Here is a 17,595-nt window from a genome sequence, read left to right as displayed (position 1 = left end):
ACTGAGGAAGGATCTCTTTCTGGAGATCACTCCTTGTGGAGTTTATAGTGAGCCTACAACATTGTGAGCATTTTTCATTTGTTATCTTTCCATCACGATAATCCTACTTCGCCTAACCTTCGTACATTTATTGATTGTACAACTGTTGATCAGATTTTCTGTTTTTGTTTTTAATGCAACTATCAGTAAGTCATAAATTGGCCAACAAAGCATGGCGGTGTAAGAAACGATCAACCTCAGTGAGCGATTTTCTTTAATATGCAAGATCATGTTATTTATATATAGTTATATATACATACAATTACTCCAGAAAAAAAAAAAAAAACCTTTATTTTTATTAAACAAAGGCTCTTTTACTTCAAGAAGTAAGCAATCTAAAAATATAGCTACTGTCATAAGAAGTCTGTAGTTATTAAAACTACATGAAGGCCTTACTGTAAAGAAGGACTTAAATTTGTCTGTTTTCTCATAATTAACTCTAATGAAATGCCATTCAAATATTTCAAATTAGTAACGTGGGGTCTAAATATGCTTTTAAAAAAGGCCAAGCCTTCAGAAAAAAAAAACAAACAACAACTCACAGAATCCTTGCACCTACTCAATACTCGAGAGAGAAGTGTTGTTTTCCTCCCCAGTAAACGCCCTGCCCGCTTTGTAATATATATGTAACTATTTCATGGTCAGTTCTTCCTATGTTTAGCTGTTGATTATTAGCATGCCATAACCCCTTGACCTTACAAAGTGGCATTTCCTCCAATAACTCTCTATTCTTTTATATCAGATATTATCCTTTTGTCCCCACTTTCTGTGTGGCTTTTGTTAGGACACCCACTCAGCTTCCTTTATTACTGAATAGCTCAGCCTCCCTGTAGCAGCCACATTAGAATAGAGGTGTGTTGTTCTACTCCAAAAGGCTCTCCATGGCTATGAGCCACCTCCAGCCACAGCCCCCACTCTGGAGATACTTCTACTGCAGGTTCCGCCACACACAGGCCAGTCACAGATGAAAACTGCATGCCAATCTCAGAGACTTGGTCCAGCAAAATATGTCCAAGTACAGACTGATCTACAATGACTGCTCTAAAAGTAACACCTCCTATTTAATCATGTTGGCCCACAGTGTAGGAGACGGACACTAGAGATATGGCAGTAGAGGCTGAACCTTCCCACCGATAATTTGTTACATGTTGTTGCCACGTAACAGATGGCAGCAGAGGCCACCTGACAAAATGATGTCTGACGTAGACTTGCACGTGAAGCAAAGTTTTGTAATTGAATTCCTCCATGCTGAAAAAACAGCACCCATGGACACTCACTGACAGCAGTTACTGAACATTTATGGAGACCAAACAACACGTGAGCACAGTGAGGCAGTGGGTGGTGCATTTTAACACTGATGTGAAAGACAAGCCACGTTCCATACAGATTTTTACAGCCCGTCGTTTAAAAGTCAACATAGAAACTTGGAACTAAAACCTAAATGGCAGCAGAAGAAAGTGGAGGGGAAGAGCTTCCCCAAATATCCCCAACATAATTTACACAACTATCTACCATGGAGTACTCAGCATGAATTCCAGTTTTTTAAGTTGGTTTTGCTAAAATCAAAGATTTTACACAGAGCAGTACACTGAGAAGACATTTAAAGATCTCCAGCAACCAGCTCCAGGTTTGTGGGTCAAGGGACAACAAGAAGAAAGAAAATAAGACAGAAAGGGTCTCGTAAACCTGATTTTAGATGATACTGATATCATTCTCACATATAAAGTAAATTTTTAATGAAAAAAATCCTAAAGAATACAGGAAGGCAGATTTTTACTATGAAATGTAATCACCCACATAGATAAACAGATGCTTAACACTAGTGAAACCCTATGGTAGCTTGCCTGAGTCAAAAGACAGGATTTTACAAGCCATTTTTATAAGCATAATGGAAATAAAACACTTGAAGATTCTGTAAGGCAGAATGATGTTTAAACTGCAACAGCTGAAATACAGGGCCATAGCAGGAAAGCTAAACAAAGTACACATACAAGCAATTACTATGAAGGAACTTAAATCATTCTCTACACCTGTGGTAATGGAATTCAAATAACTTACATATAACACCCACGAATTTCACGTTCTTATCACTTCAGATTCCATAGCATGAGAAGAGAGCATCACCATATGTTTTTCAACAAGGCTGCAGAGAGCACAATAACAGATCACTAAATATGACTTCTGCATCAGGTGACATCAGCATCCGTGTATGAGAAAGTCAAAACTGATGTAAGCTTTCTTAAATAAGCAAAGCCAAAAAGACACCATTTGAAATGACAGTCAGGTGAATTTTAACTTATTTATTAAATAATTTCAAATTGACATTAAGGACAGCAACACTGAAGGAAAAGGAACAAAAAAAACCACCATAACCAGCCGTACTTGAGAACATTCATGCAATATTATGATGTTCTACTGCTGTAGCAGAATAAGGGTATTTTTTTAGGTCATGATTTTCAGAAACTTATTTTCAAATACTAAATATTAAGGAGGGTATTAATTTTCCTTTAGGGAAAGGAAGTTGTGACCATATATACTTTAAGCTGTAACTGGTTATTTTATATACCCAACATTTAAACTTTTCTTCTTTAAGTTACTCATGTTACAAAACAAACAAACAAACCAAAACCAGTACTTCATGCTTCTATGCTGCCTTATGTATAAGCTGTCTAATACTTATGAACAGACTTTAAGATTTCTCAAAGAAAAACTCCTTGCAACAACAAAAGGCAAATTATCTAAGCTGAGTTTAACTCACTGTGATTCGCACAGGTGGCTCCAGAGAAAAGGAATACTTCTGATCCAGTTCTCATTAACTAAAATACCCTGAATTGGAGAGCTTGATTTAATCTTTTATTTCAGTCATATGTTAGAACTTTTAAAAACGTAAACACAATTTAAGTATATCAGCCTGCCTTTATTTTCAGAGCAATGACGGGAGACATAGATCTAAATTAGCACTGGGTGACTAGAAGTTCAGATCCAGTGCATATTTAACAAAAAATAAAGAAAGCAGGATACTGATCTGCTGTTTGTGGCTCCATTAATACTTCTCAAACTGCAAGACATTTCTGATGCTAGGAAGAATAACTGTGAATTTGAAAGAGTCTGTTTCAAATTATTTAATTATTAAAAAAAAAAAAAAAAACTAAAAGAAATTCAGTTATACATAAATATTAAACTGCATTGTCGGAGCACAGAAAATACTTTAAAAATATTTGAATATTCATATTACAATACACAAAACTAAATAATTGATGCCATAAACAGCAACAACTGCTACACAAAATGTTTCAGTTCTTTTCCCTAAGGAATGTTCCCTAACATCAAGAACATTTAAGGCCACTGTTTTGAATTATGCCTTTAATGCAGTGAGTTGAATTGAACTCAAAAATTTCACTTAAAATCTCGCTTTCTCTTGAACCAGAAATGAACTCAAAGCAGTTCTTTGACATTTTGCTAAATTTGAACCAACAAACATTGAATTAAACTGAAAAATTTGCTGGTTATTTAAGTGCATTAAAACAGTTTCAGTGAAATACAGAAAGGCTCGGGGCACAAGGGAAGGAAGAACAATTTTTGTACCCCATGGAAGTTTATGTCTATGAAGTGTAAAATAGTTTGGTTGATTTTTTGTTGTTGTTTCTGTTTGATATTTTATGTTTTTAAACACTGTGTAAAATGATGTTGCCGTGCTATAGTGAATAACACACAACCATTTCTTCATGAAATGCGACATTTGTAGGTTTATTTTGTTAAATTCAGATTGCTTCCTTATTTGTTATTTAAATGCACTATCTACCCAAAGGAAGACCTCCTCCAGATCCCAATACATGCTCATTGCTAACTTTCTTTACTCCCACTCTGCCTAAGAGATGAGCACACACAAATTGTCACTAGCTCAATATTACTTCTGTGTATAATGCAGAAGTTTTCAATACAGTCTATTTAGAAAAACTCTGAGTATCTGCTCTCCTGATAATTTATTCTTACGATGAACTACATGTGATCCAGTGCGGTTCCTTGAATGGTATAAGATTTATGCTCGTACTACACTTCATTAAGAAAAACAACCATAGATTCCAGTTTTTCCTGTTCCCTCACTGAGTTACAAGTTCACAAAATGTCAGTTTCTCTTATTACAGGACATCTTCATTCTCCCAGCAGTGAGTGTTGAAAAGCTTTGCAAACAACAGAAAACAAATTATATGTTATTGATCAGATCACCAAACAAACCAGTAAACCACACTTGGGCATACACCCAGCAACTCTTTCTCAAAGTTTCTCCAGATTTGCCCGGTACAAAAACGAAACTTAGAGATCTTTTGCCTCCAACACAAACTTTGGAATTTTTTAAAAATAGGATTCTGTTAAATTTGTCATCTTCAATTTTTTTTTCCTGATACAGATATACTTAATTTTATACAATAAAATTCTGTTAAATAAATATAAACATTATCTGGTCCTAATAGATTACGATCAACTGAGATAGAGCTACATCCTATGAAAACAGCACTCAGACTACCAGTGAAAGATCCTTACATATTTATCATTCTGGTAATTCCAGATGATTTTAAAATGTTCAGGAGATTATTACCAATAATACAACAAAGTGGGACCAAAAAAATCCTTTTTTTTCTGATAACAAACACCAATTTCCCCTGAACACTTTGAGCTGCTATCAGTTCTATCAAAACAACTCAAAAGAATTCTCATAATTTTTTTTTTATTATTATTATTTTTTTAAAAAAAGATGCAGCTTAGTTCTGGTTCTTAGCTTGTTACAAAATAACTTGCTCACTTAGGAAAAACTTATTTCCAATCTGTTCCTGAATTCTGCATAATAAAATGACGGGAGGGGGGGGAAGCACCCAGAAAAAACACTGAAGAATCCAACTGAATGAAGCAGTTCAGAGGAAAAAGGGGGGGAGGGAGAAATAGCACAATACTTCATGCCTTCAGGAGTCTTCAGTAGTCATAGTGAGCAGCTGAAGAAAGATAATCAATTCATAAATACAACAATCTTTAGATGAGTAGGACAGTTCATTACTCATCACAACCGCCTAAGAATTAGATGAAACAAAATCAAAAGCATTAAGCAGAGCAACAAATTGCATTTCAAAAAAAAACAACGTAGGTGTATACAAAAAGAAAAAAGAATAAAGCATTTGTTTGTACTCTGAATGCTAAAAAGTATAGATTCTAAATGCGAAAACCAGCGTATGCTTGTGGGTATATACTCACTCTAAAGGTCACTGAAAAAGAGCTGAAATAAAAAACACTAATGAAAGTAGCTGGCAGTGACTTGGTGACAGTCTACAGATTTGAACAAAGCATACCTGCACGGACGCACTAACTTGCAAGAACATTCTGTTCAAATTATCAGTCAGTTAATTCTTCTGATGCTTCTTTGTAGCCTGTTTTGAGTCTCGGTACATACAGTGCTAGACAAGATCTGTAGCTGTCAAGAAACCACTCAGAATCGTATTTGGCATGCATCAGGGAAATATCTCATGCTCTCTGTCATCTACTCCTTCTCCAGATGATTTGTATACAACCAGTTACTAAATTATGAAAGAGTAAATGCAAAGGAAAGAATGAAATGCAGGCAAGGAGCAATCATTCAATATAAGACAAGTGGGAAAACAACAACAAAAAACAAACACAGAGTGGAAAACTTGGAGGGATTTACAGAATTCAAGCCTGAAAGATCATTGCTTCAAAAGGCACGTTTGTGGAAGAAACAAGCAGAGTGAGGGGGTGGGAGCATTTATGTTATCAAGACACTACCTGAAGCCATTAGAGTGCATGCATTACATCCAAACAATTCTGTGAACAGAGTTTAACTTTTCTTTGCACTTAGCATCATTCTCTGCTATGCTCTCTGCTCTAGAAAACCACCAAAATAACAACAAACTCTAGTATTAGTGTCGTTATAAAATGCCCCCAAACTCAAGAGATTATTTTATACCGAGCACATCCTACTGACATACCCTGATTGTTGCTACTGCGCTGAACAGCAAATACTAAAAACCATAAGCTACCAGTTGAAAAACGTTGGAATCGTTGTAACAGTTCTGTGATTCTGTAGTATGTTTGGAATCATGTATGTTTGCTATCATGCATGCTATCACTTTTGACTCAAAGTGTATGCAGCAGAACACAAGCCGTTTTCAGAAATGTATGGCTTCAAATGTACTGCAAAGTTCCATGTATTGCCGACATGGAATGAATGTTCAATTTACTATTTGTGCAAAATAATTTTAGAGGCATCAGCACTAATTGTCTTCCTCCGTCCAACTAAGCTTAATAGTTCAGATTCACATACAAATTATTTCATACTGTAACACAGTTTAGAAATATCCACAAGGTAATAGCTACAATTACTAACTGAAAAACAGAGGTTCCAAGTACACATAAGTAACTTTTCCGGAATCCCCTAGGAGAAACAGGTAACAAGCTAAAAGAGCATAAGAATATAAAGAGTGGTAGATTGGAAAAAAAACGGAGTGGGACTAAATTACCACAAGTATCTAAGATCTGGATGTTTATTGAAAATACAAATAGTTTATATAGAGTTCAGTTTAGAAAATACTTAGAAAAATACAAACACCATAAAATATTTTGAGTAAAATAACTTAAGAACATACTCCAATAGCATTGCTATATTGGAAGTTTTAAGAACAAACCTACTGTTACCAGTGGCAGATTACAGCTCACACACACTTGTCCTTGCCCACGTTCCAGCTCCTGTTCATAAGATCTTCCATCAACAGAAACACGTCCAATACAGGTGACATTCCAGAGGCATCTTTACCATTGCCTACGATACAATTACTAGATGGCTTTGCAATGTTCTATGGAATACTAATCACAGCAATAAGGAATTATGAAAACTCCAAGTTCCCACAACTCCATTAATTGCTTTCCAGGGCGCCCTTCCAAAAATATCTGTGGCTCCTTACACTAGTTTTCACTCTCCAACCCTACCAAAGAAACATCATCCTTCTCAGATGAGTATTATGTACGTACAACAAAAGCACACATAATTTTTCCATATTTGCTTGACTTTAGCAACTACCAAATCAAGCTGAAATGAAGACTAGATAATCAAGGAGAAAGGAAGCATGATACAGATGGTGCATAAAAATCACCAACTGCTGCAAGCATTCATAGACCAGCTGCACAGTACTGAGTGGTGCTTTTGGGTCTGTGAGGAAAAAAAAAGCTCTGAGTTATAAGATCATTCACTGTTACAGTCACAGGACAATGAGCAATCTCCTCACATCCTTCTAATACAGGAAGCTTACACTTGTGCCAAAACTGCCATCTAACACCACTGACAGCAGTCAAAATCATTTGGGAACGTGGAAAAATGGAATGATTGCTCTCTGGAAGTTTGCAATCCCAGATTACTATCGGTCACCAGATAATCAATTGGAAATATGAACTAAACAGAAATCACTGCATATAAAGAGATATTAAATGCATGACTTCTTGTGTAGCACTGCAATTGTAATACACAGGAAAAAAAACCAAACATTTTAAGGCAATGGAAGTTCTGAAATGAGATGGATCAAGAGTGAATAGATACATACACCAGTTCTGCCTTCCTAAGCCAATTTTAAATATAGAAGTAAAAGGAGTACATTCTATGGTTAATAAATAAATAAATAAATAAATAAATACATAAATAAATAATATTAATTAACATGGTTGGGCAGGTGCAAAAAGCACCGTTAAGAACAGGATTTTCTAAAAACCAATTCGTATTTTTCTTGGAAAAGCATATATTCAATGGCAGAATTACAATGCAAATATTTGGTCATAAGTATTCTACACTTATCTGGCAGGGAAAATACTTCTAAAGAGAAGAAAGAAGTGATAAAACTACTGTAAAAGATGATGCAACATGACCCTTTAATACGCGTTTGATTGAAAAGAAGCTTGTAATGCCTCAAGATAAGGACAGATTTCACTGTATTTAATATCCCTGTTACTGTTACACATTATGTTTTACATAAAAGTTGGTGTAAAATGTTACCAGTAATATGCTGAATTTGGCTAAGAGTGAGACAGTTGCTAAGATGTTAGCAAAAGGAAGCGTGATACTGAGAAGCGTAATGGTATGACTGCAGCATTCTGTAACACGTTCACTCCCTCAGCATTAAAGTAAGATTTCAGTCCCATTTTCAAAGTCAATGACAATCTTCCCTTTTTTTCATTCTCAAGTGGACAGCATGCTACACAGTCCTGTTGCACTGTCACTAATGTATCACGCCTCCCATCTCTGCTTGCTGATGAGCCTTTAATATCATTTAAAGGCTGATGAACATTTAAAACCACAAGAGAAGCTGAGAAAATTCCTCTCTCAAGCTTTTTTCTCCTTTTTCCTAATCAAAATCAGTTTCTCAAGCATCTAATACCAAATACCATCTCTAACCTTTAAGTGTTATCTACACTAATATGTTACTAGATGTGGGACTGCACATTTGTCTCTATCCAAATGCAAGTTCTTCAAATAAGCCCAACTAACCAAGCAATTTAACAATTAGTGATCTATTCCTACTATTACAGTACTGTTATGTAATTAAACATAGAATTTTACACATTTATTTTGAGCCATATAGTATTTCTAAGAGCTAGCAAAGACAATGACTAAAAATCCCCCATTATTCAGCCTTAAAGGAATCCTCTTAAGGGTATGAAATTTCCCTGTTGAGTAACGTTGTTTTTGTTCATTAACCAATTTCAACACAGCTAATATCAATTATAACAAATATCTTTAGGAAAGATCAAGCTGATCAAAAAGTTGGTATGAGCATCACTGGGATAATTTCAAGTGCATCACTCTATAACTGGCAAGGCATTTCTTTTTTCTCAGCCATTTTAGACTCAGGTTTACTTCAACATTTCTTTAAAAACAGAACAAGACACCAAAAAGAAAAAAACAGCCACAACTGAGTGTAAAAGCAACTGACAGGTTCTGTCAGTTTCTGAAGAGTTTCTTAGCTACCATTTAATAACCAAATTGTAAACACAATAGAATACTGCAATACGTGTAATATGATTATATCATACTATATAAAAAAGAAACTACTGAATGTTTCTATATAAAAGTAATCCTGACGTTTATCTACATTTGACAAAACTTCTTTTGTTTTTAATCTTCTCCTATTTGTACTTGAAGCTGACAGCTACCAGAACAGAGTCAAAAAAAAAAATAGATCAAAGGGAACAGGTTTACAGAACCAAGAAGTGGCCACCAAGTAGATCTGAACGTGCTATCAGAAAAATTGAATTACCACATTGATGCAGGTTTTTGTCTTTATGATCTTCATTTGGGTATTACATATGCTGCATACATATTTGGATGCAGGACAGACAATGATATTTGGCTACAACAGGTTAAAATCATTCAACCGGTCCAACTCTAAAAATTACAGAACACATTTCTGATTAAAGAAATGGACACGTAAGCTTTCATTATATTAACATTCTCAAGCGGCATCTCCCAGTTACTGACATATTACCAGTATAAGCTATAAGAAGTTATTCAGTTATTTGGGTTAATTAAATACCTCTCAATTCCAAAATAAGAATAAGTTATTATTTCATACATATGCTTATTTCAAGTAGCAAGTTCATATTTGTTCACCTCTTGGTTTATTCTTGCCTATTTCCTCTGATCTTACCTCCTTAAATAATTCCTCAATATTTAAGTCTTAGTTTGGTGTAAAAGATTATATCATTTATAATGTCTGAAGTTAGATTATCAATGATACTTGAAATTTGATTTTTCAGGCACTATAAAAATACTAATTTGTAACCAGATAATATCCATCAGAATAACTTCTCATATTCCCATTCAATGTTTAAGATCTGGAATGTTTAAATTTAAATTCAGATCAATTCATGACGTAAAGTTACTTAGACCATTAGGAAAAGGTTTCATCCAAAAAAAAAAAAAATCCAAAACTCATTGTAATACACGGAAAGATTATATGCTGCTTCTGCAAACAAGAAAGATACTAGACTGAAACTTTAGAAACACACATGAATGGTTCAGCTTTGATCTTGGTAAGAAGAACTAAATAAGCAACATACTCCTTTGGAAAGATATTTTTCTTTTCCATTGGAGATCACATGTTGATACATTTTGACTCGTAGAAATAAAAAATACCTATTCAAGATTTCAGGTGCCCATTCAATGAATTGAAAACTCAACACATACAAGCCTTTTTCAGGGATTATTTATCTTCAAAAGCCTCTCATAGACAAAAAACAACTTCCAGCATTTCCAATCAAGGATTGAAATGTCTTTCAGAATACGAAAAATTCACCATTCAGCAAAAAGGAGTTTCATGCAGTTCTAAACCTCAGTGTTCCTTCAATTAGGAAAGAAGGACTGATTCTCTAACAGAGGAACAATTGCCACCATCACCAACAAACCAAGGCAGCGTGAGCACAGCACAAACTGTACTACAGAAACTAAATATCAACAAGTAAAATATCAACAATAACACATACATCCAGGCTCAAACTAAAAACAAATATAGATCACCCTTTTAATTTTACAGTGCTTTGTAACATCAACTACACAAGCAAACCAAATGGGTACACAGAAAAATATGTAAAAAGACACGGAGCAATTACTGTATTATGAATTTGTAGGGCAGCACGTTCAAGGGATCAGCAAATTCTGAAAATAAATGGTTTGCACGATTCTTATAAATTGGTACATATTTACAGGTTTTACATATAGGGAGGAAGAGAGACTATTACAGATGTTGCCTGCTAAGAGATTTTCAAAACTTATTTTCTATCATTGTTTCTATTCAGTGCTGGAAGGTCACTCCCTACTCACAGCAAAGACCAGGAAAAATTTGGCAAGATTACCCAGTTTTAGTCCAACACTGTCACAAAAGCTGTACTCTGTTCTATTCAAAAATGACATCGGCTATTTCTGGCCTAACAACTTTGACACAGCCCTTCCACAAGTTGGACAGATCGACTGACTTTCTGCTGCCTAAATGGTCAGGTTATGCTCTCACACTCATTGTTACCACCTGCATGTTCTTGTTTCTTCCTTTGTATTGTTTTAACACTTTCTGAACTCTTATCTGAGTTAATCCAACCCACTGACACATCTTTTTGCTACATTTCTGACATAAATCAATTCACAAATGGTTTCAACATAGTCAGAAACAGAACAAAGTGAAGTGAGAGCAGTGTTCAGGAAATACAGCCAACGTCTTCCAACTGCAGGCTAACAACGGCTAACCCAATTTGAGGAAACCTATCTCCATATTCTTGTTCTATTTTGGCCAAGAGATCCTCAAAAACTCTTTTTTTGTTGTTTTTTAGGTTGCTTTTGTTTTATAAATCATCCATCAAATCCTTAAGTAACCTTCAAGAGTTAATTCCATATAAATAGATCACAATAATTCAGACTACTTTAGCTGTCTTCAGATAACTTCACAATCATTACTGAAATTGTGTGAACAGTAAAAGCATCTCATCTGCAACAAACTTGCTCTGAGATGGTTGTGAAACTCAGTCTTGAAAGTTCAGGAAGCTGTTAAAATCTTCTTATGCTTACCATAACCACTAATGATCATAAGAGTCTTTCCTATAGTTGCATCAAACAAGAATAATGTCATAACAGGCTTGGGTTCTAGATTCGCACCTGAATTCACATTTCAGTGAAGTTCATTTCACTCTATAATCAGTATTTAAAAAGAAGATTTTAAGATATATTTATTATTATTCATTTATTTAAATGCATGTTACAGCTCATGAATAGACCTTCAAAAGCATATGAGCATGTAACATTACATTTTTAATATGTCACTATTTGAGGAAACATAGCCCTGGATTTAGAATATCCCAAAGCACACAATTATTTCCAGCTGCAATTATGTAGCTCTCACAGTTCTGACAGAGAAACCTGGGAGAATCACATGCGTTGTATAACTTCTACAGAAGTACTGCTTATCTTTGACAAATGCAGTATCTGCAATTCAGAGAAGATGAAAGAACCTAAGAATAGAGATGAAGGACTTTTACACAGGAGAGAGGATGCACAATGTATCCATAAAACAATCACTTTCTAGAGGAGATAGGGAAAGAAAAGGAAGGTGAAACAGGAGTTCGACTGACCCAGTTTTGTCAACAATCTGACATTAAAGAAAAAGGCATTCTTCAAACTGAATCCACAAAACATCTAGCAAAGGACCTGACCTCTGTGCTGCAAAGTTTGCATTCTCCAAATAACACTGATTTGCCATTAGAAGGACAGTTTTCAGTTGTTACTTAAGAAGCACAGTTCCTCATCTAGCTTTATCACATTAGCCATTGTCTTGGTGGCAGCAATATCACAGAAATAAATAAGTATCTACTTACCAACAATTATTCCTGTTCAAATTAATACTTTCCAGGACTCTTCTTCCTCACTTTCATTTTGAAGCCTAGTTAATTCTCTGAAAACAGAAGAGGAAAAGAAGATTGTTAATTTTTACCCTTTTTCTTTTTAAATCTTTGTATGTATTTTCACCCTTTATCCACTACATACAGTCAAGAGATGCGTGTAAACATCCATATTTTTAAAAAGTTGCTCTGTTTTATGATTAGACAACTGACATGTCTCGTAACTCCCATGAAAACAGAAATCAATAGACATAAATAATCTTTCTTGATACTGCAATTTGAAAAAAAAAGCAATGCCTGCTTCACTCCCATCCTCCACCCTCCCCCCCCAAAAAACAAAACAAAACAAAACAAAACAAAACAAAACAAAAAAGTATAGGCTTTCAAGGCAGCTGGGAAACAAACTCAGGATGTGAGGGGAAAAGAAAGCAGCAGAGTAATTGTTTGGATATATATAGCCAGGCCTGGGTGGGGGAGGGAAAGAACTACAAAAAATTATAGCCTAAGGATTCTAACACAGTCTCAGATGCCAAAAATAAAATAAACTACTCAAACTAAAATATTTGCTACAAAGGCAAAAATAGGATCTACCTTTAAACAACATATAAGAAAATTAAACTGGTCTGTTTATATTTTTACATAACATGCATAGCAGAGTGTACATACTAAGGAAGTTATTGTCTTCAATGAAATCTTACTTTTGAGTTATCAAGGTGTATGGAACTGCTGAATCACAGCCTGAACCTCTGATTGATCACCTGAGGTGAGCTGTGAGTCAGCCCTGGGAGCACAGCTGAAGGCAATTCCACAATTCACCTGTGCTGCCGGAAGGAGTGGAGCCTGGCTGTGCCTCTCCTAGATCTACTGAAGAGCTGGCTACCAGTGGGAAAGGATCACTTCTGGAGATCCCTCCTCTGAGCTTTGCAGTGAGCCCAGAATATGGGTAAGCATTCTATCTATCTTCTTTTTATTATTATAATCTGCTTTGCCAAACTCTCTTATTTATTTCATAACTATAACAGCTTTATATCCACTGACTATACACAAGGCATGGAGTTATTGCATCACTTCGTAACTGTGGTCTCATTACCTCAGAACAGCTGCAGATACTGAACTAAGTGTTGCTTGTGACTGTTGAAGAGAAAAAGCATTCAAAAACTGCAAATATCAGACTTCAAGATAGTATAAATTGGATATTGAAAAAGTTAATTTGTGAGCCTGACTTCAAGGAAAGGGACAAAATTGGGGAAGCTAGCAAAAAGTAAAAAAATAAAAAATAAAAAATAAATCAGAAACTAATTAAAGTAACAACAGTGCCAGGAACAGGACTGAAGAGAAAATGATAAGTGCATCTGCTAACTGTATTTTACTGCAATGAGAATTCTGCCAAACTAATCTTATTTTTGCCTAAAAGTTATTAAGTGACCTTATATTTTGAAAAGAAGTTGAGCAACTATACAGGCAACCCTAAATTAATTTCACAAGTGGTAACATGGAGAAATAATTTTTTGAGAAGGCCTAATTCTTCAGGGTTGGTTTTTTTCATTCACGTAATAAATTATTTAAAACAAGCTTCATCTATAAGGTCAGAGCCCATGAACTTCCAAAAATGGTGTATCTGGGGTGAGATGGCTTATTTTCGTTTCCATTTGAGATGGATGGTTTCAGTATACTTCAGTTAGAGCAGCACTCAGTAAGGCCACACAGCTTCTCCTGTAATAAGGATCTGAGAAATCCAAACAAAAACACAACACTGTTACCATACATAACAGCAAGAACAAAAGGGTGTTTTGTGTGTGTGTTTTGTTTGTTTGTTTTTAGCTTTCCAGCAAAACCAAGTTATTTCTATTGCATCTCTCATTACAGAATCATAGAATTACTAGAGCTGGAAAGGACCCTTAAAGGTCACCTACTTAACTTGACTGCAGTGAAGGAGTCATCCAATCAGCTACACTACCTGTTTAATGAAAATGGAGAGCTGAAACGATCACCCAAAGGTCAGCCAGCAAGCCAAGCAAAACTGAGTATGGAGCCCATCTGTACCAAGAGGAAGCCTTATAATGAAGCTAGTAGAGCACAGCCCACTGTGATGATTGATTCTAATTTCATGAGGCAATGTGTTTTATCTTCTTAGAAGTTCATATTTACAATTCCAACAACAGGTAAGCAGTACACTGTGTGAGACGTGCGTATGGAAAAATAGATTGAGGCAGATGAGCTCATAGTAAACATGAACTGGCAATGTTAACATCTCATGTAATGAAAAGAATTCTTAGTAAATTTACAAGTTGATTTATCTGCAAGCAACTTAATCAAAGGCAGTACCAAAAGGCCACAGTCATATGAGGCTGGATCCAAAGTCCAAACAGGTTGTGAATACTGCTAATGTAATTTGAATGGAACTTTAAAAATATACAAAATATGAATGCAAAACAGCAAGAGAAGTGAATTCAAGGATGCCAGCCACATCACAGGTCCCTGCAACTACTGGGTGTTAGATGAAAATATTCATGGCACTCCAGGAACGTGGAGGGGAGAAAAAATTCCCTTCCCTCCCCATCCCCATACGATGGGGTCAAGCATTTAAATTTGATTACAGATATCAGACCCATACTCCAGGCCAGGACTACTCTCCCACTACTACAGGAAGAATCACCTCACTCAAAATCCCATCTTTGGTCGATGACAAATTGCCTCTGCTTTGGAAGAGAATGAATAAAACAGCACAATATAAATTATGCACCACAAGGGCAATAAATAAATAAGTAACTATTCCCTCCTGTTCCATTCACAGGGAGGCTTACCAACGGAAGCCTTGAAGAACAGATCAGGTAAAAATTGGACTCATTACAACCAACAACAATCAATTCTTTTCTCAGCTTCCCAAGATTTCTGATATTCCAGAACCAATAAATCTCCAATGCTCATCTATAACTTTTGCCTCTGGTTTCAATCTTGTCATCTAATGTAGCCTCTTTACGTAATTGTAGAAAAGATCATATGAAACCACTGCTTTTCATTCTCACCATTACTAAGTTTTCAAGACTAAATTTCATCATCTGATTTTTCCAGAGTTTTGGAACTGAATTTCTCCCTCAGACATATTTATTTTGTGCTATCTCTCTCTCCCATGCACTCTCCAACACTCAACAAAGACTGTTCTTATTTTTTCCTAGCTTCACTGGCCAAATTTTCTTTCAAGACATTGAGTTCAACATAAGCATAATCCCAAAAATTCTTTTCTTTCCTGAATTTTTGAGAGACTCAGTATTTTCTGAGTCTGACTGATCAGTATTACAAACCATGCCCTAAATGCAAATTATTTATTGGCTGGTCCTAACAACTTTTTTTAAAAGCTATAAACCACCTTGTGTGTCTTTGAACCATGTGAGAAGAAAACAGATAGGGTTGTGTTATGGCCCAGATCCCTCTACCTCTGATTAGCATTCTGGTTATGCCAGGAGTTCTCATCAGCACTGGAGTATGTAAATCCACTCTATTTTTGTTTTTTTTGTGAAACTTAAACCACTATTTATTGCTCCAAACACATAATCCATCCTCTGCTACTGAGCACTATCATCATTTCTTCCTATTCAGAAGCAAACAGACCAGATTTTTAGCAAAGTCAGTAACTTGCTCATTTCAGTGCTGGCTCTACTATTTCAAGTATCTGGCAGGGAAGTGACTAAAATTGAAGTGACAGAAAAAATATTACAGAAAAAGAAACAATTTATTCCAACAAAGTCATTTTTAAAAAATAAACAACAAGAGTTAAAATGCTACAATGAACATTTTTTCATACTTAGTAAATAACAAAAAAATAATTATTCCTTCTGTAAATCAGGTAAAACTCCAAAGCGTTTTCAAGTTTAAAGACAAAAGAGGAAGTTAACCTTATGGGGAAGACAAGCAGTTATTTGGCTTCAATAATGCAGTTGATTTCTTCCACCCTGCAGTACATCTGCCTGGAGTCAGTGTTAAGCTGCTGATACAAAGCGAGTTTCCTTAAACAAATGTATTAAAAAAGTACAACCCAGGGGAACAGAGTTAAAAATAATCTTTATATGTATAAAATAATTTTTACATGCACTAGTCAAAGATTCTTTACTATTAGCAGCTTAGGAAAAGCTATACCACACTGAATTCATAATATTCAAGGATGAAAGTCCTAACATCTAACTTCTCCAGCACAGCGAATAAAGGCTCTGAGGATTCAGCCATTAGCAGTGACATACAGAGGATTCTTCCTGTGCTCCCCATCAAATAAGATTTACTTTACTTGCATTAATTTTTCTATTATCAGGTATCACTTCGCCACTTTGACTTTGGTCTTGGTTTATACCCTGTTATAAAGTCACTTTATGATATCAAAACTTTGACACATACCGGTTTCAGCCTACAGGACTGATAGAGAATGGTATATAATTAATGGATTTCATTAGATACAATTAATGGACTTCTTTCACAAACATATCTAAAGGCTGATCTAATAACTATGTTATTGAACAACATCCCACATACAAGAACACTTTCAATCTATTAGTCTGTGAAGAGGCAGGTCACCCCAGATGTACTAAACCAACAGAACTGTTTTCCTAAGCTCTCCCTCCACTCCCGTCTCAAGAGGCACTGGCTCAGATATTTGACTCATTTTTCCCTTTTATTTCAAAAACAAATGGCTCTCGCTGACATCACAATATTCCCATAAGGCAGACTTGGGAGTGCCCCATCACTGTACTTCTCATTATACAAAGTTTCATGTGTGCTATAATGAAATTTCTACCACATCATACACTTGCATGTGTGATGCAGATCTGGGGAAATTTGGGGAAGACATGGGAAGCACTGGATTTCTCTTAGCTGCCTGCAAACCTGAAAAGCGTATGCTGCGCTTCAGTTCCCCAGAGTTCCACTTCTCTTCAGCCATGTGAATTGCCATCTGTGCTTCCCAGACTGGCAAGTTAAAAATCTGCTGTCATTTGTATCACCAATGAGCAAATTAAAGGCAGAGATTTCCCTCTTTAATAAAATAAGAATGATAAATGGCAATCTAAATATTGATTCCAAAGTGAGAAGCAGGAGCACCGTTAGTTGAAGAATCACAGGAAGAAAAGATGGCAATCAGTA

General features: G+C 35.5%; 1 long non-coding RNA gene across 4 annotated transcripts in view; it reads right to left on the bottom strand.

Annotated features, from left to right (window-relative positions):
• LOC122157684 overlaps window positions 1–17,595 on the bottom strand; it is a 34,800-nt gene that overhangs the window by 4,706 nt on the left and 12,499 nt on the right. For 2 of the 4 annotated variants that reach the window (XR_006167987.1, XR_006167988.1), the window contains one exon: window positions 12,445–12,521. This is a non-coding gene — a long non-coding RNA (uncharacterized LOC122157684). Of the gene's footprint in view, window positions 1–12,444; window positions 12,522–13,558; window positions 13,581–16,361; window positions 16,385–17,595 lie in introns of those variants that run through there. The other 2 variants (XR_006167990.1, XR_006167989.1) reach the window with 2 other exon arrangements.

The sequence above is a fragment of the Centrocercus urophasianus genome, unplaced genomic scaffold, assembly GCF_019232065.1.
Source record: "Centrocercus urophasianus isolate 14NV4802_14NV808 unplaced genomic scaffold, USGS_Curo_1.0 seq_14, whole genome shotgun sequence".
Lineage (NCBI taxonomy): Eukaryota > Metazoa > Chordata > Aves > Galliformes > Phasianidae > Centrocercus > Centrocercus urophasianus.
This window is presented reverse-complemented; position numbering and strand designations above follow the sequence as displayed.